This window comes from Lynx canadensis, chromosome B3 (assembly GCF_007474595.2).
Source record: "Lynx canadensis isolate LIC74 chromosome B3, mLynCan4.pri.v2, whole genome shotgun sequence".
Taxonomy (NCBI): domain Eukaryota; kingdom Metazoa; phylum Chordata; class Mammalia; order Carnivora; family Felidae; genus Lynx; species Lynx canadensis.
Window position 1 is genome coordinate 27,679,760 of NC_044308.2, and position 25,663 is coordinate 27,705,422.

General features: G+C 39.4%; 1 protein-coding gene and 1 pseudogene across 1 annotated transcript in view; one reads left to right on the forward strand and one right to left on the reverse strand.

Moving 5' to 3' along the window:
• Positions 1-25,663, forward strand: part of NIPA1 (NIPA magnesium transporter 1) — an 88,631-nt gene that overhangs the window by 54,132 nt on the left and 8,836 nt on the right. The gene's annotated exons all lie outside the window — the stretch shown is intronic.
• On the reverse strand, positions 323-6,601 carry LOC115515965 (annotated as a pseudogene).

A 25,663-nucleotide genomic window follows, 5' to 3' on the forward strand; every position in this document is an offset into this window, starting at 1 on the left:
TTTTATGACTATTATTCTAAATTCACTTTCTGTTATATTGTTTAAATCCTTTTTGATCAGTTCATTAGCTGTCTTTATTTCCTGGAGATTCTTTTGAGGGGAATTCTTCCGTTTCATTATTTTGGATAGTCCCTGGAGTGGTGCGGAACTGCGGGGCACTTCCCCTGTGCTGTCTTGAATAACTTGCATTGGTGGGCAGGGCCGCAGTCAGACCTGATGTCTGCCCCCAGCCCACCACTGGGGCCACAGTCAGACTGGTGTGTACCTTCTCTTCCCCACTTCTAGGGGCGGGATTCCTGTGGGGTGGCATGGCCCGTCTTTGCTACTTGCACACTGCCAGGCTGGTGGTGCTGGGAATCTGGCGTATTAGCTGAGGTGGATCGGCAAGGTGCACAGGGACAGGAGGGGTAGGCCCAGCTCGCTTTTCCTTCAGAAATCCACTTCTGGAGGAGCCCTGCAGCACCGGGAGAGAGTCAGACCTGCCAGAGGGATGGATCCCAGAAGCACAGCGTTGGGTGTTTACGTGGTGCAAGCAGGTTCCCTGACAGGAACTGGTTCCCTTTGGTATTTTGGCTGGGGGATGGTCGAGGGAGATGGCGCTGGCCAGCGCCTTTGTTCCCCGCCAAGCTGCGCTCTGTTGTCCGGGGCTCAACAACTCCCCTTCCCGTTGTTCCAGCCCTCCTGTTCTCTGAGCAGATCTGTTAACTTATAACCTTCCGGATGTTAAGTCCCACTTGCTATCAGAACGCACTCCATCCGGCCCCTCCGTTTTTGCAAGCCAGACTCGGGCTCTTGTTTGCCGGCGGGCTGCCCCTCCGCCCCGGCTCCCTCCCACCAGTCCGTGTAGCACTCACCGCCTCTCCGCCCTTCCTACCCTCTTCCGTGGGCCTCTCGTCTACACTTGGCTCTGGAGAATCTGTTCTCCTAGTCTTCTGGCGGTTTTCTGGGTTATTTAGGCAGGTGTGGGTGGAATATAAGTGATCTGCAGGACGCGGTGAGCCCAGCGTCCTCCTATGCCACCATCTTCACAGAAGCCTAGAAGACTCATTTTAGACCTAAAAACACCTGCAGATTGAAAGGGAGGGGATGGAGCACCATCTATCATGCTTATGTATGGCAAAAGAAAGCCAGAGTAGCCATACTTATACCCAATTTTAACTAGATTTTAAACCAAAGACTCAACTTGAGACGAGGAAGGGCATTATATCATAATTAAGGGAGTCTGTCCTTCAAGAACACCTAACAATTGTAAATATTTATTCCCCCAACTTGAAAGAACCCAAATATATAAATCAATTAATAACAAAAAATTCACTGATGATGACACAATAATAGTAAGGGACTTTAACATCCCACTTACGGCAATGGACAGATCATCTAAGCAGAAAATCAGCAAGGAAACAATGGCTTTCAATGATCCATTGGACCAGATGGACTCAACAAATATATTCAGAACAGTCCATCCTTAAGCAGCAGAATACACATTCTCTGAGTACACATGGAACAATATCCAGAATAGATCACATACTGGTTCATAAGTCAACCCTCCACATGGGGATCCTGGGTGGTTTATTCAGTTAAGCATCCAATCTTGATCTCAGCTCAGGTCTTGATCTCAGTGTTGTGGGTTCAAGCTCTGCATTGGGCATGAAGCCTACTTTTTAAAAAAGATAAAATCAACCCCCCACAAGTACAAAAGGACTGAGATCATACTGTGCATATATGCAGACCACAACGCTATGAAATTTGGAGTCACCCACAAGAAAAAATTCAGAAAGACCACAAATACATGGAAGTTAAAGAAAATCCTACTAATGAATGAATGGGTTAACCAGGAAATTAAAGACCTAATAAAAAATTACATGGAAGCAAATGAAATCATGACAGTCAAAAACTTTTGGGATTGCAGCAAAGGTGGTCATAAGAGGGAAGTATATTGCAATACAGGCCTACCTCAAGAAGAAAGACAGGTCTCAAATACACAACTTAACCTTACACTTAAAGGAGCTAGAAAAGGAACAGAAAATAAGGCTAAAGGCAGCAGAAGAAGGGTAATAATAAAGACTAGAGTAGAAATAAACACTGTAGAAACAAGAAATAAAACCAGAACAGATCAATGAAAGTAAGATCTGGGTCTTCAAATGAATTAATAAAATTGACAAACCTCTAGCCAGACTTATCAAAAAGAAAAGAGATAGGACCCCAAGAAATTAAAATCACAAATAAAAAGGGAGAGATCACAACCAATACCTCAGAACTGCAAACAATTAGAATATTATGAAAGATTATATGCCAACAACCTGGAATAAATGGATAAATTGCTAGAAACATACAAACTCCCAAAACTGAAACAAGAAAAAATAGAAAATTGGAACACCCATAACCAGCAAGGAAATTGAAACACTAATCAGAAATCTCCCAAGAGGGGTGCCTTGGTGACTCAGTTGGTTAAGCTTCTGACTTTGGCTCAGGTCATGATCTTATGGTTCATGAGTTTGAGCCCCACGTAAGGCTCTCTGCTGTCAACTCAGAGCCTGGGGCCTGCTTCAGATTCTGTGTCTCCCTCTCTATCTGCCCCTTCCCTGCTCATGCTCTGTCTCTCTCAAAAATGAATAAACATTAAAAAAAATTTTTTTTTAATCTGCCAAGAAACAAAAACCCAGGACTTGATGGCTTCCCAGGGGAATTCTACCAGACATTTAACGGAGAGTTACTACCTGTTCTTCTCAAAATGTTCCAAAAAATAGAAATGGAAGGAAAACTTCGAGACTCATTCTATAATGAGTCTATAATCATCACCTTGATTTCAAAACCAGAAAGACCCCACTGAAGAACATAGATGTAAAAATTCTCAACAAGATACTAGCAAACTGAATCCACTAGTACATTAAAAGAATTATTCATCATGATCAAGTGGGATTTATTCCAGGGCTGCAGAGCTGGTTCAATATTCTCAAATCAATCAACATGATATACCACATTAATAAAACGAAGAATAAAAACCATATGATCAAGTCAGTAGATGCAGAAGAAAGCATTTCACAAAATACAACATCCATTCTTTTTTTTAATGTGTATTTATTTGAGAGAGTGTGTGTGTGTGAGTGGGGAGAGGCAGAGAAAGAGGGAGGGAGAGAATCTCAAGCAGGCTTGGGGCTGTCCATGAAGTATCTGATGTGGGGCCTAATCCCACAAACCAACCATGAGACCATGATCTGAGGTGAACCAACAGTTAGATGGTCAACTTTGCCACCCAGGCACCATGTCACAGCATCCATTCTTGATAAAAACCCTCAACAAATAGGGATATATAGAACATATCTCAATATTACAAAGCCCATGTGTGAAAGACCCATAGCTAATATTCTCAATGGGGAAGAACTGAGATCCTTTCCCCTATGGTCAGGAACAAGACAAGGATGTCTACTCTCACCATTACTATTTAACATAGTACTGGAAGTCTTACCCTCAGCAATCAGACAATAAAAAGAAATGAATCCAAATCAGCAAAGAAGAAGTCAAAGTTTCACTATTTGCAGGTGACATGATATTCTATGTAAAAAACCCAAAAGACTCTACCAAAAAATTGCAAACACTAATGCATGAATTTAGCTAAGTCTCATGATATATAAAGTCAACATACAGAAATTGGTTGCATTTCTGTATACTAATTACAAGGCAGCAGAAAGAGAAATCAAGGAATCGATCCTATCTGCAATTACACCAAAAACAATTAGATACCTAGGAATAAACCTAACCAAAGAGGTAAAAGATCTGTACTCTGAAAACTGTAGAAAACTTATGAAATAAGTTAAGGAGGACACAAATAAATGGAAAAACATTCCATGTTCATGGATTGAAAGAGCAAGCTTTTTTTTTTTTTTTTTGGTCCATAGATTTCCCATTTTTACTGAGCATGCTCATACACACAATGTATTTTAAAAATGAGTTTTACAGTACATAGTTTTATCACCTGGTTTACAACTAAATGCATATATTGTGAACATTTTCTTTTTTACAACAGTTAAAATACTTGTATGGAGAAAGCAGTTTATTATTTTTAAATGTTTATTTTTGAGAGAGAGAGAGAGAGAGAGAGAGAGAGAGAGAAAGTGGGTGGGGGAGGGGCAGAGAGAAAGGGTGACACAGAATCTGAAGCAGGCTCCAGGCTCTGAGCTGTCAGCACAGAACCTGACATGGGGTTCGAACTCACAAGCCCTGAGATCATGACCTGAGCCGAAGTTGGACGCCTAGCTGACTGAACTACCCAGGTGCCCCATGTTGGGGATATTTAGGTAGAATTTTTTTCCAAGGAGACTTCAATCTCTTTACAAGCATTGAGAAAAAAGGGCTGCCCTTGTCTTCTCTAGCATTTACGGAGGCTTCCTTTCCTTTTAAAAATGAGGTCTTTTTTACATTCTTTTTTTTTTAATTAAAAAAATGTTTATTTTTGAGAGAGAGAGAGAGACAGAGACAGAGCATGAGCAAGGAAGGGACAGAGAGAGAGGGAGACACAGAGTCTGAAGCAGGCTCCGGGCTCTGAGCTATCCAGCAAAGAGCCTGATGCAGGTCTCAAACCCATGAACTATGAGATGATGACCTGAGCTGAAGTTGCATGCTCAGTCGACTGAGCCACCCAGACGCCCCTAAAGATGAGGTCTTTATTGATTTTGATCAACTCTACTCCAAGCTTTAGCCTCAGTTCCACATTAGGAGTAGTCTTTAATAATATGAAGATAGAATTCAATTGTTTAAAGGGAAATAATAAGAAACACTTGGAACTTGGCCACAATGTAAATATGGCTGGCTTTTTTTAAACAAGTTTTTTGGAGAGGAGAGGGCAGAGGAAAGTAGTTGGGACTTTAAGAAAATGTTAGGGACCACACAGCAAAGGAAACAGTCAGCAAAACTAAAAGGCAACTGAAAGAATGGGAGAAGATATTTGCAAATGACATATCAGATAAAGGGTTAGTAGCCAAAATCTATAACGAACTTATCAAGCTCAATACCCAAAAAACAAATAATCCAGTGAAGAAATGGGCAAAAGACATGAATAGACACTCCTCCAAAGAAGACGTCCAGATGGCCAACCGACACATGAAAAAATGTTCAACATCACTCCTCATCAGGGAAATACAAATCAAAACCACAATGAGATACCACCTTACACCTGTCAGAATGGCTAACATTAACAACTCAGGCAACAACAGATGTTGGCAAGGATGCAGAGAAAGAGGATCTTTTGCATTGTTGGTGGGAATGCAAGCTGGTGTAGCCACTCTGAAAAACAGAAAAGAGGTTCCTCAAAAAATTAAAAATAGAACTACCCTATGACCCAGCAATTGCACTACTGGGCATTTATCCAAGGGATACAGGTGTGCTGTTTCGAAGGGACACATGCACCTCCATGTTTATAGCAGCACTACCAACAATAGTGAAAGTATGGAAAGAGCCCAAATGTCCATTGATGGATGAATGGATAAAGAAGATGTGGCATATATATACAATGGAGTATTAGTAATCAAAAAGAATGAAATCTTGCCATTTGCAACTATGTGGATGGAACTGGAGGGTATTATGCTAAGTGAAATTAGAGAAAGACAAAAATCATGACTTCATTCATATGAGGACTTTAAGAGACAAAACAGATGAACATAAGGGAAGGGAAACAAAAATAATATAAAAACAGGGAGGGGGACAAAACAGAAGAGACTCATAAATATGGAGAACAAACTGAGGGTTACTGGAGGGGTTGTGGGAGGGGGGGTGGGCTAAATGGGTAAGGGGCATTAAGGAATCTACTCCTGAAATCATTGTTCCACTATATGCTAACTAATTTGGATGTAAATTAAAATTAAAATTAAAATTAAAAAAAACAATAAATAAATTATCACATACTTAAAAAAAGAAAAGAAGAAAATGTTAGGAACCATGATGAAAATCTGTCCACTATTTCAAGGCAAATGGTCACCTTCCAGTTAGGACATTAGAGTGACAGTCTTTACAGGTTACAGAATTTGCATAGCAAATATTGCATATGCAAGTGTCCATTAACAGTATCTTGTATAGCAAGGCAGATGCCAGCTAGCAAAAAATGGTGCCTGAACACAGTGTTAATTCTGGAGTCCTGGAAACCAGGAAGTGCTCATCCATCACATGGCCATCACACCTCGGTAGAAATGTTGAAGGAAAGCAGTGAAACCTGGCAGTGCCAGCATTTATACATGGACCATCTCTTGGGCAGCCAGGTGCTGTGGGGCACCAGACTCACAGTTCTCTTAGTGTGAATCATGCTCACAGTTCCAGCCATAGAAGGAGGGGGGCAGGCACAGAAGGACCCCAGCATGCAGGTTCACCCATTCAGACAGCAGGTTTCGTTTAGCTCTTTACAGTTCTGGATTCCTAGGGACGGCACCAACTGCAAGTGATGACTAATTGCAGGCTCCTCCCAGGACTGAATGCTGTCATCTCCTGAGGCCAGGTCTCCCTGAGAGGGATGTGCAAGTTCACATGGGTGGTGCAACCCGGTGGTAATGAATTCCAGTTCAAACGCTTTGGAAATGGCCATGATCAAAATCCGAAGAGCAAACATTCTTAAAATGTCTATACTACTCTTGAGGAGGGCACCTTTTGGGATGAGCACTGGGTGTTGTATGGAAACCAATTTGACAATAAATTTCATATATTGAAAAAAAATGTCTATACTACTCTAAACAATCTACACGATCCCCATCAAAATACTACCAGCATTTTTCACAGAGCTGGAGCACACAACCCTAAAATTTGTATGGAACCACAGAAGACCCCAAATAGGCAAAGCAATCCTGAAAAACAAAACCAAAGCTGGAGGCATCACAATTCCAGACTTCAAGCTGTATTACAAAGCTGTACTCATCAAGACAGCATGGTACTGGCACAAAAACAGACACATCGATCAGAAGAAAAGAATAGAAAACCCAAAATGGACCCACAACTACATGGTCAACTGTTCAACAAAGCAGGAAGGAATATCCAATGGAAAAAAGACAGTCTCTTCAACAAATGGTGTTGGGAAAACTGGACAGCAATATGCAGAAGAATGAACCTGGACCACTTTCTTACACCATACACAAATATAAATTCAAAATGGATGAAAGACCTAAATGTGAGACAAGAAGCCATCAAAATCCTAGAGGAGAACACAGGCAGCATCCTCTTTGACCTTGGCCAGAGCAACTTCTTACTAGACACATTACCAGAGGCCAGGGAAACAAAAGCAAAAATGAATTATTGGGACTTCGTTAAGATAACAAGCTTCTACATAGTGAAGGAAACAATCAACAAAACTCGAAGGCAACCTACCGAATGGGAGAAGATATTTGCAAATGACAGATCTGATAAAGGGTTAGTATACAAAATCTATAAAAAACTTACCAAACTCAACACCCCAAAAAGAAACAACTCAGTTAAGAAATGGGCAAAAGACATGAATAGACACTTTTCCAAAGTAGACATCCAGATGACTAACAGACACATGAAAAGATGCTCCACATCACTCATCACCTGGGAAATACAAATCAAAACAACAATGAGATACCACCTCATACCTGAAAGAATCACTAAAATTAACAACACAAGAAACAACAGGTGTTGGCTAGGATATGAAAAAAGGAGAATACTTTTGCACTGTTGGTTGGAATGCAAACTGGTGAAGCCACTCTGGAGAACTGTATGGAGGTTCCTCAGAAAGGTAAATAAGAACTACTCTATGATCCCACAATTGCACTATTAGGTACATACCCAGAGTATACAAAAATACAGATTTGAAGGGGTACGTGCACCCCAATATTTATAACAGCATTATCAACCATAGCCAAACTATGGAGAGAGCCCAAATGTCCTTTGACTGATGAATGGATAAAGAAGAAGTGGTGTTTATGTATATATATGCATATATGCATATACACACACACACACACACACACACACACACACACACAAACATACATTCTCACACATACAATTTTGTATTACTTAGCCATTAAAAAGAATGAAATCTTTACATGTGCAATGATGTGGATGGAGCTAGAGTGTATTTTGCTAGGGGAAATAAGTCAGCCAAAGAAAGACAAATATATGATTTCAATCGTGTAATTGAAGAAATACAATAGATGAGCATATGGGAGGGGCAAAAATAGAGAGGGAACAAACGATGTTTTATTTTTATTTCTTAAAAATAGAAAACAAACTGAGTGTTGATGTAGGGATTTGGGTGGGAGATGGGTATTAAAAATGGCACTTGTGATGAGTACTGGGTGTTGTAAGTGATGAATCACAGTGTTACTACTGAAATCAGTATTGCACTCTATGTTACCTAACTGGAATTTAAAAATTGAAAAAAATTAATATGCCAAAAAATTGGACAAACTAAAAGAAATGGTTAAATTCCTGGAAACACATAAACTACCAAAACTGAAACAGGAAGAAATAGAAAACTTGAATAGACTACTAACCAGCAAAGAAATTGAATCACTAACCAGAAAACTCCCAACAAACAGAACTCCAGGGCCTGATGGCTTCACAGGAGAATTCTACCAAACATTTAAAGAGTTAATACCTATTCTTCTCAAACTATTTCAAAACATAGAAATGGAAGGAAAACTTCCACACTCATTCTATGAGTCCAACATTACCCTGATACCAAAACCAGATAAAGATTCCACTAAAAAAGATAACTATAGGCTAGTATTCCTAATGAACAGGTTTGTAAAATTTCTGCATAAAATACTAGCAAACCAAATCCAACCATACATTAAAAGAATCACTGAACACGATTAAGTGGGATTTATGACTAGGCTGCACGTTTGGTTCAATATTTGCAAATCAATCAATGTGATACACCTCATTAATAAAAGAAAGAATAAGAACCATATGATCCTCTCAATAGATGCAGAAAAAACATTTGACAAAGTACAACATCCATTTATGAGAAAAACCTTCAATAAAGTAGGTGTAAAGGGAATGTACCTCAGCATAATAAGGGCCATCTATGAAAAACCAACAGTTAATATCATTTTCAATGGAGAAAAACTGAGAGGTTTCCTTTATTGCGTGGAACAAGACAGGTATGTCCGCTCTCACCACTGTTATTTAATATAGTACTGGAAGTCCGAACCACAGCCATCAGTCAACAAAAACAAATAAAAGGCATCCAAATCAGCAAGGAAGAAGTCAAACTTGCACTATTTGAAGATGACATGGTACTGTATATAGAAAACTTGAAGCACCATCAAAAAGTTGCTACAACCAATACACAAATTCAGTAAGGTTGCAGAATAAAAAATCAACATACAGAAATCTCATGTGTTTCTGTGCAACTATAATGAAAGAGCAGAAAAAGCAATTAAGGAATAATTCCCGTTTACAATTGTACCAAAAACCATAAGATACCTACAAGTAAATCTAACCAAAGAGGTGAAAGACATGTTCTCTGAAAACTGTGAAACACTGATGAACGAAATTGAAGGTGACACAAAGAAATGGAAAACATTCCATGCTCATGCACTAGAAGAATAGTGTTAAAATGTCTATACTACTTAAAGCAATCTACACATTCAGTGCAATCCCCATCAAAATACCACTAGCATTTTTCACAGATCTAGAACAGACAATCCTGAAATTTGTATGGAACCACAAGAGATCCTGAATAGCCAAAGAAATCTTGAAAAAGAAAAAGCAAAGCTGGAGACATCACAATTCCAGACTTCACATTACAATACAAAGCTTGTAGTAACCAAAATAGTATGTTACTGGCACAAAAACAGACACATAGATCAATATAACAGAATAGAATACCCAGAATAGAGAACCCAGGACCCATAACTAGTCAACTAATTGTTGTCAATTAGTCTTTGACAAAGCAGGAAATCTTTGGCAAAACAGGAAAGAATAGCCAGTGGGGAAAAGACAGTCTCTTAATGAAATAGTGTTGGGAAAACTGGACATCATGATGCAAAAGAATGAAATTCTACCACTTTCTTATTCCATACACAAATAAATTCAAAATGGAATTCTGAATAAAGACCTAAATGTGAAACATGAAACCATAAAAATACTAGAAGAAAACACAGGCAGTAACCTGTTTGCCATCAACTGTAGCAGTTTCTTCCTAGATATGTCTCCTGAGGCAAGGGAAACAAAACCAAAAATAAACTATTGGGACTTCATTAAAATAAAATGCTTCTGCACAGTGAAGGAAACAATCCACAAGTCTAAAAGGCAACCTATGGGATCAAAGAAGATATCTACAAATTATATATCTGATAAAGGGTTAGAATCCAAAATATATAAACAACTTATAAAACTCAACACCCAAAAAACAAATAACCCAGTTAAGAAATAGGCAGATGACATGAATAGACATTTTTTTAAAGAAGATATACAGCTGGCCAGCCAACTAGTGAAAAAGATGCTCAACATCATTCATCATCAGGGAAATACAAATCAAAACTACAATGAGACCTCACACCTGTCAGAATGGCTAAAATTAACAACACAAGAAATAACACATGGCGAAGTTGTGAAGAAAAAGGAACACTTGTGCACTATTGGTGGGGATGCAAACTGGTGCAACCACTATGGAAAATAGTATGGAGGTTCCTCAGAAAGTTGAAAATAGAACTAGCCTATAATCCAGCAATTGCTCTACTAGGTATTTACCCAAAGGATACAAAGGGATGCATGCACCCCAATGTTTATAACAAGATTATCTACAATAGCCAAATTATGGAAACAGCCCATGTGTCTATTGACTGATCAATGGATGAAGAAGATGTTGTATATATGTATACAATGGTATATGTACCACTTAGCCATAAAAAGAATGAAATCTTGCCATTTGCAAGATGTGGATGGAGCAGCCACATCTTATTATGCCAAGCAAAATAAGTAAATCAGAGAAAGTCAAATACCATATGACTTTCACTCATATATGGAACTTAAGAAACAAAACAAATGAGGGGCGCCTGGGTGGCTCAGTCGGCTGAGCATCCAACTTCGGCTCAGGTCATGATCTCACAGCTCGTGAGTTTGAGCCCTGTGTAGGGCTCTGTGCTGACAGCTCAGAGCCTGGAGCCTGCTTTGGATTCTGTGTCTCCCTCTCTCTCTGCCCCTAACCCACTCATATTCTGTCTCTGTCTCTCTCAAAAATAAATAAACATTAAAAAAAAGAAAACAAATGAGCAACAGGGGGGAAAAGAGATAGAGAGGCAAACCAAGAAAAAGGCTTTTAACTGTAGAGAACAACATGGTTACCAGAGGGGAGGTAGGTAGCGGGATGTATTAAATAGGTGATGGGGATTAAGGAGTGCACTTGTTGTGATGAGCAAGTGGTGTTGTATGGAAGTGTGGAATCAGTACACTGTACACAGGAAACTAATATTACACTGTATGTTAACTAACTGGATTCTAACTTAAAAAAAAAAAAGAAAAAATAGACTGGTGGGTATGAGAGGTGGGATGTGGGGGAAATGGGATGTGTTGGTCAAAGTATACTAACTTCTAGTTAGAAAATGAAAAATTCTGGGATTCAGTGTACAGCATGGTCATTATAGTTAATACTGTATTATATACTTGAATGTTACTAAGAGAAGAGTTCTTAGATGCTCTCACACATACAGATAAAAAAAGTGGAAATTATGTGACATGATGGAGGTATTAGCTAACACTGGTGGCAATCATTTTGCAATGTATAAGTGTATTGAATCAACACATTGTATGTTGTAAACTTACATACTGTTGTCGATTGTATATAAATAAAGCTGGAAAAGAAAGAAAGTGAAAAGTCAACTGACAGAATATTAGAAAAGTTTTGAAGTTATATATCTAATAGGGAACTCGTATTTAGACTACATAACAAGTCATTGATAAAAAGACAAATAACTCAAATTAAAAATGGGCAGAAGATCTGAGTGTACCTTTCTCCAAAGATCTAGAAATGGTTCATAAACCTATTAAGTAATACACATCATTAGCCAACAGGGAAATGCAGATCAACCATAATGAGATATTACCTCTGCTAGGATGGCTGTATTCATAAAGAAGGATATTAACAAGTGTTGGCTAGAACTTGTAGTAAATGGAAACCTTTTACAATGCTGGTGGGAATGCAAACTGTTGCAGCTACTTAGGAAAATTGCCTGGCAATTCCTCAAACAGTTAAACATAGAGTTACCATATGATCTAGCAAATCCACAGCTAAGTAAATTCCCAAGAGAAATGAAAATATATGTCTATAGAAATATTTGTATGCAAATGTCCATAGTAGAATTATTCATTACAGACAAAAAGTGGAACCAACTCAAATGTCCATCAAGTGACAAAGGATATATAATAGGGGTACCTGGGTGGCTCAGTTGGTTAAGCATCCAACTTCACCTCAGGTCATGATCTCGCTGTCTGTGAGCTTGAGCCCCACATCAGGCTCTGTGCTGACAGGTTGGAGTCTACACCCTGCTTCGGATTTTGTATCTCCCTGTCTGCCCCTCCCCTGCTCACGTGCGCTCTCTCTCAAAAATAAGTAAACATTCAAAAAAATTTAAAGGATATATAATAGATGGTGTGTTCATACAATGGGATATTATTATAAAATACATGAATTGCTTATATACATTATAACATAGATAAACCTTGAAAGCTTTATTCTAGGTGAAATAAGCCATTTATACATTATGTGATTTCATGTATATGAAATGTCCTGAATTGGGAAATATATATAAACAAAAAGTAGATTTGTGGTTGCTTAGGGATGTATGCATGAGGGAGCATGGTGAGTTATGGCTAAGGAGTCCTAAAGAGTTGCTTTTGGCATACTAAAGTTTGTTCTAAAATTGATTGTGGTGATCGATGTGTAATTCTATTCCATACACTTTACATATACACTTTAAATTGGTGAATTTTGTATTATGTTAATTGTATCTCAGTAAAACTGTGAAAAAGAAAGAAAATAGACAAACTGTCTATCCAATTTAAACTAATATAGACTTTCAGAAGGCATAATGGCAGTGGATATCCAGAGTCATCCAAGTGTTTTTGATCTTTAAGCAAGAGTCCAGTTTTGAGGAACAGAATCTTAGAAAATGATTAGGGGGAAATATTTGATATATGTATATGTACCAATATAAATGTCAAATGATATTGAATATTCAAAGACAATTTCAGTTTTATAACATACGTAAATGGTTTTATAAATGAAAGAGAACCACATTTATTGTGCTTCATGTTCCATAAACTGTCCTAAGTATTTTCACAAGTAAATTTCCTAGAGAAGCAGCGGATGAGGGGGAACAAACAACATGATGGAGCCCATTGTGAGTTCAAGGAAAAATATGTGGATATGGATAGAACTGAGGAGAATGTTAGAAAGTAAAGAAGTGTTTGACAGCATGGAGAGATTTTGTCATTTTTAAATTTTTAAATTGCCTTTTATGTTGTAACATTGTTTATAATAAAATTGGGGCAAATAATTTGGTACTCATTTCAGTATGACACAAGATACTGTTAGAAGAGGAAAGACAAATCATTTGAAAAAGTTAACCTTCATTTTTTTTAGCAACCTCCTAATAACATATCCACTAAGTGTTTATTAATGCTGTCATTTGAAAAAATGTTTGTAGCTACCACTGTCTTAGAAATGCAGCATCAATTTCTTCCAACATTTGTTTTAGAAAATACTATTTGAATCATATAGATACATAGATTCATTTCTTGCCCCAAGTAAATAAGTAAGTAGGGGCTCCTGGGTGGCTTAGTAGGTTAAGCGTCTGACTGGATTTCGGCTCAAGTCATGATCTTGCAGTTTCATGAGTTCAAGCCCCACATCAGGCCCTGTGCTGGCAGCATGTAGCCTGCTTGAGATTCTCTGTCTCTCTCTCTTTCTGCTCCTCTCCCACTTGTGCTATCTCTGTCTCTCTCAAACTTAAAAAAATTTTTTTCAGTAGGTAAAAAGAGAACATACTCTGAAAAGGTTGTTGTCTATATCACTAATAATATATTTACATGCACTCTCAAGTAAAAAAAAAAGTCTGACTTTTATCTACTTTGCCAAATAAACTTGTCATAAGTTGCTCTCTTAAAAAGTTCATTTGATTTTGGGGCGCCTGGGTGGCGCAGTCGGTTAAGCGTCCGACTTCAGCCAGGTCACGATCTCGCACTCTGTGAGTTCGAGCCCCGCGTCAGGCTCTGGGCTGATGGCTCAGAGCCTGTTTCTGATTCTGTGTCTCCCTCTCTCTCTGCCCCTCCCCCGTTCATGCTCTGTCTCTCTCTGTCCCAAAAATAAATAAACGTTGAAAAAAAAAATTAAAAAAAAAAAAGTTCATTTGATTTTATTTTAATAATATAGATAGGTAGATTATAGTAAATATAATAAATAATAAAATATCTAGTCAATCTAGTAAATCCCTGAGTTTTCCTAAACTCATACTCCTAATTCCACAGCATTTTTATGTGTGTGTAAGTGATTCTTCCCATGGTATATGTTTCCTTCTCATAACCTAAATTTTCTCTGAATGGCCACCCTCATGGGAACATGAGCACTCTCCTGCTCTCTGAACACTTACAGAAATTTTTTTTTTATTGTGGCAGAATAGACATAAAATTTACCATCTTGTCCATTTTTATTTTTTTTATTTTTTATTAAAAAAATTTTTAATGTTTCTTTACTTGTGAGAGAGACAGAGTGTGAGTGGGGGAGGGGCAGAGAGAGAGGGAGACACAGAATCTGAAGCAGGCTCCAGGCTCTGAGCTGTCAGCACAGAGCCCAATGCGGGGCTCAAATTCACAAACCATGAGATCATGACCTGAGCTGAAGTCAGACACTTACCCAACTGAGCCACCCAGGTGCCCCAATATAGACAACATTTTGCCTATTCTTTCATCCATCAGTGGACACTTGGTTGCTTCCATGTTTTAGCTATTGTGAATAGCACATTTTGTTTGTTTCCTATTGCTATATGTTTATTGAGATAATTTATTGACTCTTGGCATTAAGTTTCTTTCTTCCTCTTTCTCTTGCCTTTTCTTTATCACACTGTTCCCCACTTCACCTTCCCACCCCCACCCTCACCAGTGCAGACACTGCCTCTCTGTGTTGTGGCCCTGATGCCAACATGTAACTTGTAGCTACATCTCAGACCAGCTCTCCAGGTAGCTATGCCATCAGTTTCACTGACCATTTAACCATTTAACTTAGAGGGTGGCAGACGTTTTCTCTCAAGGGCTAGATGGCAAATATCTTATGCTTTGTGGGCCGTATGGGCTCTGTTGCAACTGCTCAACTCTAGTGTTGTAGTGGAAGGTACACTTCCATGGGACAGTTTGTTGATTCGTGATTGCCTTTCATCTAATCTCAGCTCAGAAGCCAATAGGCTCTAATGATTGCAGCCCAGGGAAAGCAATAAGAGAAAGGTTTTGAATTGAATAGTTGGTGATTTCGTGCTGGGGAGGCCTGTTAGGTAGATACTCCGCCTCCATCGCAGCCACCATGGGGTTGTTCATTCCTAGCCACAGAGGGGAGGGCAAGGACTAATTCTTAATGAGGAATAGACTCAGAGGTAAGTAGTTGCCCAAATCCTTTCTTTGTGTGTCCTTAAATGACACAGTACTATACTGACTATGTTTCTAACTTCTCTAAACTTGATGTTTTAACATCTGCCCTACATGCATGTGCTAAACACACCTAGTTCTGGACAATCCAATAATAAGCCCAAGTCACCTTGCCTTGGCCTTCTCCCCCATTTATCACCCCTTAGGTGGGGGAGGCATTCTTTTCAAATGTAAACCAACTAATCCAGAGCCTAATCTCCCCAGGGCCAGGTATGAGACAACTAGGGAGAGCGCCTATGCCCCAGAGTCTTGAAATTAATCACATTAGCCAATTCTAAACCTGGGCTTACCCTTCCTCCCCATTCCTTCTCACAGAAACCACAATAGGTTCTTCCTTTCCCCCATCTCATGACCAACCCTGGTGGTTCCCTGTGTGGCTCCGCATAGTGTATTGTATAGTGGTTGCTATGACCCCTCATCTTGGAAACTGAGTAATAAACTATTTTGCAGTACTATTTAATTTGTACTCTGGTATTTTACAGTGGACTAAGAGATGAGTTGGCCTTGTGGTTCAGGCTCACAGCTGCCTCTCTGCTTTCATGCATGGCAGCCACCTTCCACTGTGGCATAGCCTGCTTATCATCCCAGGCTCATCTCTTGCACTGAGAGCTTCCCAGTCCTCTGGTTTCCACTTCTGTGTGCAGCTATGAGGAGCCCCTCAATTTAACACCCAGTTGTGTATTCTAACATCATTTGTTGGTTCTTTTAGTGATGTTATTTATTTCCCCAAGTACATTGCCAAGGTTTCCTTGAGGACCAGGCTGTGTAGGGGTAAAGACACAAAGTGGTATATGGAAAAAGTTGGAGCTTTGGCTTTATGTGTATGTCATCACCATGATTTCACCTCTTGTTAGCTTTCTGTGGCCTTGGGTTCAGTAATAATCCTTTCTGAGGCTCAGCTTTTTTATCTGTAAACAAGGATTAAAAAGGAAATAATCCAGTATATCTGGGTCTGGTGTGCCTTCCTCATGGATATTCATGTTCTCTGAGTGCATTTGGCATAGACAACAACAAAGTGACAATTACTAGTCCCATGATAACTAAAAGTCTTGGTTTTCCAATTCAAAGTGTATACTGATGTTATACAGAGAAATAAGAAATATATTATCCAACAAAACCCATAAAATACCTAGGAATAAACCTAATCAAAGAGGTGAAAAACCTATACACTGAAAACTATAGAAAGCTTATGAAAGAAATTGAAGAAGACACAAGAAAATGGAAAAATATTCCAATGCTCATGGGTTGGAAGAACAAATATTCTTAAAATGTCAATACTACCCAAGGCAATCTACATATTCAGTGAATTCGTATCAAAGTAATACCAGCATTCTTCACAGAGCTAGAACAAATGATCCTAAACTTTGTATGGAACCAGAAAAGGCCCCGAATAGCCAAAGCAATCTTGAAAAAGAAAACCAAAGCTGGAGGTATCACAATTCCAGACTTCAAGATGTACTACAAAGCTGTAATCATCAAGACAGTATCGTACTGGCACAAGAACAGACACTCAGATCAATGGAACAGAATAGAGATCCCAGAAATGGACCCACAAACGTGTGGCCAACTAATCTTTGACAAAGCAGGAAAGAGTATCCAATGGAAAAAAAAGACAGTCTCTTCAGCAAATGGTGTTGGGAAAACTGGACAGCAACATGCAGAAGAATGAATCTGGACTACTTTCTTACACCATACACAAAAATAAAATCAAAATGGATGAAAGACCTAAGCTTAAGACAGGAAGCCATCAAAATCCTCCAGGAGAAAGCAGGCAAAAACCTCTTTGATCTTGGCCACAGCAATTTCTTACTCAATACGTCTCCAGAGGCAAGGGAAACAAAAGCAAAAATGAACTACTATTGGTACCTAATCAAGATACAAAGCTTCTGCACAGCAAAGGAAACAATCAGCAAAACTAAAAGGCAACCGACTGAATGGGAGAAGATATTTGCAAATGACATATCAAATAAAGGGCTAGTATCCAAAATCTATTAAAAAAACTGATCAAACTGAACACCCAAAAACCATAATCCAGTGAAAAAAAGGGCAAAAGACATGAATAGACACTTTTTAAAAAATATTTATTTATATTTGAGAGAGACAGAGTGGGAGTGGGGGAGGGGCAGAGAGAGAGGGAGACACAGAATCTGAAGCAGGCTCCAGGCCCCAAGCTGTTAGTGCAGAGCCCGATGCGGGGCTCCAACTCAAGAACCTCAAGATCATGACCTGAGCCAAAGTCCAACACTCAACTGACTGAACCACCCAGGTGCCCCTGTGAATAGACACTTTTCTAAAGATAGCCATCTAGAAATAATTCTAGAAGATGGCGGCGTAGGAGGACGCTGGGCTCACCGCGCGTCCTGCTGATCACTTAGATTCCATCTACACCTGCCTAAATAACCCAGAAAACCTCCAGAGGCTTAGCAGAATGGAGTCTCTGGAGCCAAGCGCAGACGAGAGGACCACGGAAGAGGGTAGGAAGGGCGGCGAGGCGGTGCGTGCTCCACGGACTGGCAGGAGGGAGCCGGGGCGGAGGGGCGGCCCCCCAGCCAAGCAGAGCCCTGAGTCTGGCTGGCAAAAGCGGAGGGGCCGGACGGACTGTGTTCCGACAGCAAGCGCGACTTAGCGTCTGGGAGGTCATAAGTTAACAGCTCTGCTCTGAAAGCGGGAAGGCTGGAGGACAAAGGGAGAGAGAGCTGCTGAGCCCCCAGACGACAGAGTGCAGTTTGGTGGGGAACAAAGGCGCTCGCCAGCGCCATCTCCCTCGCCCATCCCCCAGCCAAAATCCCAAAGGGAACCAGTTCCTGCCAGGGAACTTGCTCGCTCCGCGCAAACACCCAACGCTGTGTTTCTGTGGAGCCAAACCTCCGGCAGCGGATCTGACTCCCTTCTGCTGCCACAGGGCCCCTCCTGAAGTGGATCACCTAAGGAGAAGCGAGCTAAGCCTGCCCCTCCTGCCCCCGTGCACCTTGCCTACTGACCCCAGCTAATATGCCAGATCCCCAGCACCACAAGCCTGGCAGTGTGCAAGTAGCCTAGATGGGCCACGCCACCCCACAGTGAATCCCGCCCCTAGGAGAGGGGAAGAGAAGGCACACACCAGTCTGACTGTGGCCCCAGCGGTGGGCTGGGGGCAGACATCAGGTCTGACTGCGGTCCCACCCACCAACTCCAGTTATACACCACAGCACAGGGGAAGCGCCCTGCAGGTCCTCACCACTCCAGGGACTATCCAAAATGACCAAACGGAAGAATTCCCCTCAGAAGAATCTCCAGGAAATAACAACAGCTAATGAACTGATCAAAAAGCATTTAAATAATATAACAGAAAGTGAATTTAGAATAATAGTCATAAAATTAATCGCTGGGCTTGAAAACAGTATAGAGGAGAGCAGAGAATCTCTTGCTACAGAGATCAAGGGACTAAGGAACAGTCACAAGGAGCTGAAAAGCGCTTTAAACGAAATGCAAAACAAAATGGAAACGACGACAGCTCGGATTGAAGAGGCAGAGGAGAGAATAGGTGAACTAGAAGATAAAGTTATGGAAAAAAGAGGAAGCTGAGAGAAAGAGAGATAAAAAAAATCCAGGAGTATAAGGGGAAAATTAGAGAACTAAGTGATACACTAAAAAGAAATAATATACGCATAATTGGTATCCCAGAGGAGGAAGAGAGAGGGAAAGGTGCTGAAGGGGTACTTGAAGAAATAATAGCTGAGAACTTCCCTGAACTGGGGAAGGAAAAAGGCATTGAAATCCAAGAGGCACAGAGAACTCCCTTCAGACGTAACTTGAATCGATCTTCTGCACGACATATCATAGTGAAACTGGCAAAATACAAGGATAAAGAGAAAATTCTGAAAGCAGCAAGGGATAAACGAGCCCTCACATATAAAGGGAGACCTATAAGACTCGTGACTGATCTCTCTTTTGAAACTTGGCAGGCCAGAAAGAATTGGCACGAGATCTTCAGTGTGCTAAACAGAAAAAATATGCAGCCGAGAATCCTTTATCCAGCAAGTCTGTCATTTAGAATAGAAGGAGAGATAAAGGACTTCCCAAACAAACAAAAACTGAAGGAATTTGTCACCACGAAACCAGCCCTAGAAGAGATCCTAAGGGGGATCCTGTGAGACAAAGTACCAGAGACATCATTACAAGCATAAAACATACAGACATCATAATGACTCTAAACCCGTATCTTTCTATAATAACACTGAATGTAAATGGATTAAATGCACCAACCAAAAGACATAGGGTATAAGAATGGATAAAAAAACAAGACCCATCTATTTGCTGTCTACAAGAGACTCATTTTAGACCTGAGAACACCTTTAGATTGAGAGTGAGGGGATGGAGAACTATTTATCATGCTACTGGAAGCCAAAAGAAAGCTGGAGTAGCCTTAGTTATATCAGACAAACTAGACTTTAAATTAAAGGCTGTAACAAGAGATGAAGAAGGGCATTATATAATAATTACAGGGTCTATCCATCAGGAAGAGCTAACAATTATAAATGTCTATGCACCGAATACAGGAGCCCCCAAATATATAAAACAATTACCCATAAACATAAGCAACCTTACTGATAAGAATGTGGTAATTGCAGGGGACTTTAACACCACACTTACAGAAATGGATAGATCATCTAGACACACGGTCAATAAAGAAACAAGGGCCCTGAATGAGACATTGGATCAGATGGACTTGACAGATATATTTAGAACTCTGCATCCCAAAGCAACAGAATATACTTTCTTCTCAAGTGCACATGGAACATTCTCCAAGATAGATCATATACTGGGTCACAAAACAGCCCTTCATAAGTTCACAAGAATTGAAATTATACCATGCATACTTTCAGACCACAATGCTATGAAGCTTGAAATCAACCACAGGAAAAAGTCTGGAAAACCTCCAAAAGCATGGAGGTTAAAGAACACCTTACTAAAGAATGAGTGGGTCAACCAGGCAATTAGAGAAGAAATTAAAAAATATATGGAAACAAACGAAAATGAAAATACAACAATCCAAACGCTTTGGGACGCAGCGAAGGCAGTCCTGACAGGAAAATACATTGCAATCCAGGCCTATCTCAAGAAACAAGAAAAATCCCAAATACAAACTCTAAGAGCACACCTAAAGGAAATAGAAGCAGAACAGCAAAGGCAGCCTAAACCCAGCAGAAGAAGAGAAATAATAAAGATCAGAGCAGAAATAAACAATATAGAATCTAAAAAAACTGTAGAGCAGATCAATGAAACCAAGAGCTGGTTTTTTGAAAAAATAAACAAAATTGACAAACCTCTAGCCAGGCTTCTCAAAAAGAAAAGGGAGATGATCCAAATAGATAAAATCATGAATGAAAATGGGATTATTACAACCAATCCCTCAGAGATACAAACAATTATCAGGTAATACTGTGAAAAATTATATGCCAACAAATTGGACAACCTGGAAGAAATGGACAAATTCGTAAACACCCACACTCTTCCAAAACTCAATCAGGAGGAAATAGAAAGCTTGAACAGACCCATAACCAGCGACGAAATTGAATTGGTTATCAAAAATCTCCCAACAAATAAGAGTCCAGGACCAGATGGCTTCCCAGGGGAGTTCTACTAGACGTTTAAAGCAGAGATAATACCTATCCTTCTCAAGCTATTCCAAGAAATAGAAAGGGAAGGAAAACTTCCAGACTCATTCTATGAAGCCAGTATTACTTTGATTCCTAAACCAGACAGAGACCCAGTAAAAAAAGAGAACTACAGGCCAATATCCCTGATGAATATGGATGCAAAAATTCTCAATAAGATACTATCAAATCGAATTCAACAGCATATAAAAAGAATTATTCACCATGATCAAGTGGGATTCATTCCTGGGATGCAGGGCTGGTTCAACATTCGCAAATCAATCAACGTGATACATCACATTAATAAAAGAAAAGAGAAGAACCATATGATCCTGTCAATTGATGCAGAAAAGGCCTTTGACAAAATCCAGCACCCTTTCTTAATAAAAACCCTTGAGAAAGTCAGGATAGAAGGAACATACTTAAACATCATAAAAACCATTTATGAAAAGCCCACAGCTAACATCATCCTCAATGGGGAAAAACTGACAGCTTTTTCCCTGAGATCAGGAACACGAAAGGGATGCCCACTCTCACCGCTGTTGTTTAATATAGTGCTGGAAGTTCTAGCATCAGCAATCAGACAACAAAAGGAAATCAAAGGCATCAAAATTGGCAAAGATGAAGTCAAGCTTTCGCTTTTTGCAGATGACATGATATTACACATGGAAAATCCGATAGACTCCACCAAAAGTCTACTAGAACTGATACATGAATTCAGCAAAGTTGCAGGATTCAAAATCAATGTACGGAAATCAGTTGCATTCTTATACACTAACAATGAAGCAACAGAAAGACAAATAAAGAAACTGATCCCATTCACAATTGCACCAAGAAGCATAAAATACCCAGGAATAAATCTAACCAAAGATGTAAAAGATCTGTATGCTGAAAACTATAGAAAGCTTATGAAGGTAATTGAAGAAATATAAAGAAGTGGAAAGACGTTCCCTGCTCATGGATTGGAAGAATAAATATTGTCAAAATGTCAATACTACCCAAAGCTATCTACACATTCAATGCAATCCCAATCAAAATTGCACCAGCATTCTTCTCGAAACTAGAACAAGCAATCCTAAAATTCATATGGAACCACAAAAGGCCCCGAATAGCCAAAGTAATTCTGAAGAAGAAGACCAAAGCAGGAGGCATCACAATCCCAGACTTTAGCCTCTACTACAAAGCTGTCATCATCAAAACAGCATGGTATTGGCACGAAAACAGACACATAGACCAATGGAATAGAATAGAAACCCCAGAACTAGACCCACAAACGTATGGCCAACTCATCTTTGACAAAGCAGGAAAGAACATCCAATGGAAAAAAGACAGCCTCTTTAACAAATGGTGCTGGGAGAACTGGACAGCAACATGCAGAAGGTTGAAACTAGACCACTTTCTCACACCATTTACAAAAATAAACTCAAAATGGATAAAGGACCTAAATGTGAGACAGGAAACCATCAAAACCCTAGAGGAGAAAGCAGGAAAAGACCTCTCTGACCTCAGCCGTAGCAATCTCTTACTCGACACATCCCCAAAGGCAAGTGAATTAAAAGCAAAAATGAATTACTGGGACCTTGTGAAGATAAAAAGCTTCTGCACAGCAAAGGAAACAACCAACAAAACTAAAAGGCATCCAACGGAATGGGAAAAGATATTTGCAAATGACATATCGGACAAAGGACTAGTATCCAAAATCTATAAAGAGCTCACCAAACTCCACACCAGAAAAACAAATAACCCAGTGAAGAAATGGGCAGAAAACATGAATAGACACTTCTCTAAAGAGGACATCCGGATGGCCAACAGGCACATGAAAAGATGTTCAACGTCGCTCCTTATCAGGGAAATACAAATCAAAACCACACTCAGATATCACCTCACGCCAGTCAGAGTGGCCAAAATGAGCAAATCAGGAGACTATAGATGCTGGAGAGGATGTGGAGAAACAGGAACCCTCTTGCACTGTTGGTGGGAATGCAAATTGGTGCAACCGCTCTGGAAAGCAGTATGGAGGTTCCTCAGAAAATTAAAAATAGACCTACTCTATGACCCAGCAATAGCACTGCTAGGAATTTACCCAAGGGATACAGGGGTACTGATGCCTCGGGGCACTTGTACCCCAATGTTTATAGCAGCACTCTCAACAATAGCCAAATTGTGGAAAGAGCCTAAATGTCCATCAACTGATGAATGGATAAAGAAATTGTGGTTTATATACACAATGGAGTACTACATGGCAATGAGAAAGAATGAAATATGGCCTTTTGTAGCAACGTGGATGGAACTGGAGAGTGTTATGCTAAGTGAAATAAGTCAGGCAGAGAAAGACAGGTACCATATGTTTTCACTCATATGTGGATCCTGAGAAACTTAACAGAAACCCATGGAGGAGGGGAAGGAAAAAGAAAAAAAAAAAAAAAGAGGTTAGAGTGGGAGAGAGCCAAAGCATAAGAGACTCTTAAAAACTGAGAACAAACTGAGGGTTGATGGGGGGTGGGAGGGAGGGGTGGGTGATGGGTATTGAGGAGGGCACCTTTTGGGATGAGCACTGGGTGTTGTATGGAAACCAACTTGTCAATAAATTTCATATATTGAAAAATAAATAAATAAATAAATAAATAAATAAATAAATAAATAAATAAATAAAGATAGCCATCTATAGCCAGATGGCTAACAGACATGGAAAAAATGCTCAACATCAGAGAAATACAAATCCAATCCACAATGAGATACCACCTCAAACCTGTTAGAATGGCTAAAATTAACAACTCAGGGAACAACAAATGCTGGCGAGGATGCAGAGAAAGAGGAATGCTTTTGCATTGCTGGTTGGAATGCAAACTGGTGCAGCCACTCTGGAAAACAGTATGGAGGTTCCTCAAAAAATTAAAAATAGAACTATCCTACGACCAAGGAATTGCACTACTAGGTATTTATCCAAGGGATACAGGTACACGGTTTCAAAGGGGCACATGTATCCCAATGTTTATAGCAGCACTATCAACAATAGCCAAAGTATGGAAAGAGTTCAAATGTCCATCAACCGGTGAATAAAGAAGATTTGGTGTGTGTGTGTATATATATACACAATGGAGTATTACTCAACAACCAAAAAGAATGAAATCCTGCCATTTGCAGCAACATGGATGAAACTAGAGGGTATTCTGCTAAGCGAAATTAGTCAGTCAGAGAAAGGCAAATATCATAGGACTTCACTCCTTTGGAATTTAAGATACAAAACAGATTAACATAAGGGAAGGGAAGCAAAAATAGTATAAAAACAGGGAGGGAGACAAAACATAAGAGACTTAAATATGGAGAAATATAGGGATAAATGGGCAAGGGGCATTAAGGAAGACACTTATTGGGATGAGCACTGGGTGTTATATGTAGGGGATGAATCACTGGATTCTACTCCTGAAATCATTATTGTACTAAATGCTAGCTAACTTGGATGTAAATTAAAAAAAAAAAGAAGGAAACATATTACCAACCTTAAGATTATAGAGATTTTGGGGTGCCTGGCTGGATCAATCAGTAGGTAGAGCATGTGACTCTTGATCTCTGAGTCATGAGTTCAAACCCCATGTTGGACGTGGAGCCTATTTAATTAAAAAACAAAACAAAAACTTTTTAAAAAAATTATAGATGTTTAAGATGATTTTTTTTGCATTAAAAAATAGTGTGACCACATTTTAAATATTTGAGGTATTATAGAAGAGAAAAATAACCAATCACCCATACTCCTACCATAATGTAATTACTATTAGCATTTTGGTTTTTTTCTTGTTTGTGCATTTTCTTAATTTATTTTAACTGACGTGTTTTGATCGTGAATGACTTATAATTATTTTAACAGTTTTCATATCCTACTTTCCCACTTAACATAGTTTCTTTGATTGTTTGCTTTTAAAAATAAGGAAACAGGGCACCTGGGTGGCTCAGTCAGTTAGGCATCCGACTCTTGGTTTCGGTTCAGGTCATGATCTTGCAGTTTGTGCGATTGAGTCCCACATCAGGCTCTGCACTGTCAGCGAGGATTCTCTCTCCCTTTCTCTCTGCCCCTTTACACGTACTCTTTCTCTCTCTCTCAAAATAAATAAATAAACAAAAATAAAGAAATAAGGAAAGAATATTTTTATTTAACCATAAAACCTCATTTTATGAATGATGACTTATTTTTCTATTCTGATCTATTTCATATCTACTGAAATAATGTATAGCAGTATGAGTTAAGAGTCATTAACTATGTATTGACTGCATGGTATTGGTATGAAAATCCTTTGTATTTAATAATTTCAATAAATTCCTAATCATTTCTACTCTTAAAAACTAAGTTAAAAAATGAATATGGCTATCAAGAAAATATGGCTTTTCTAAAA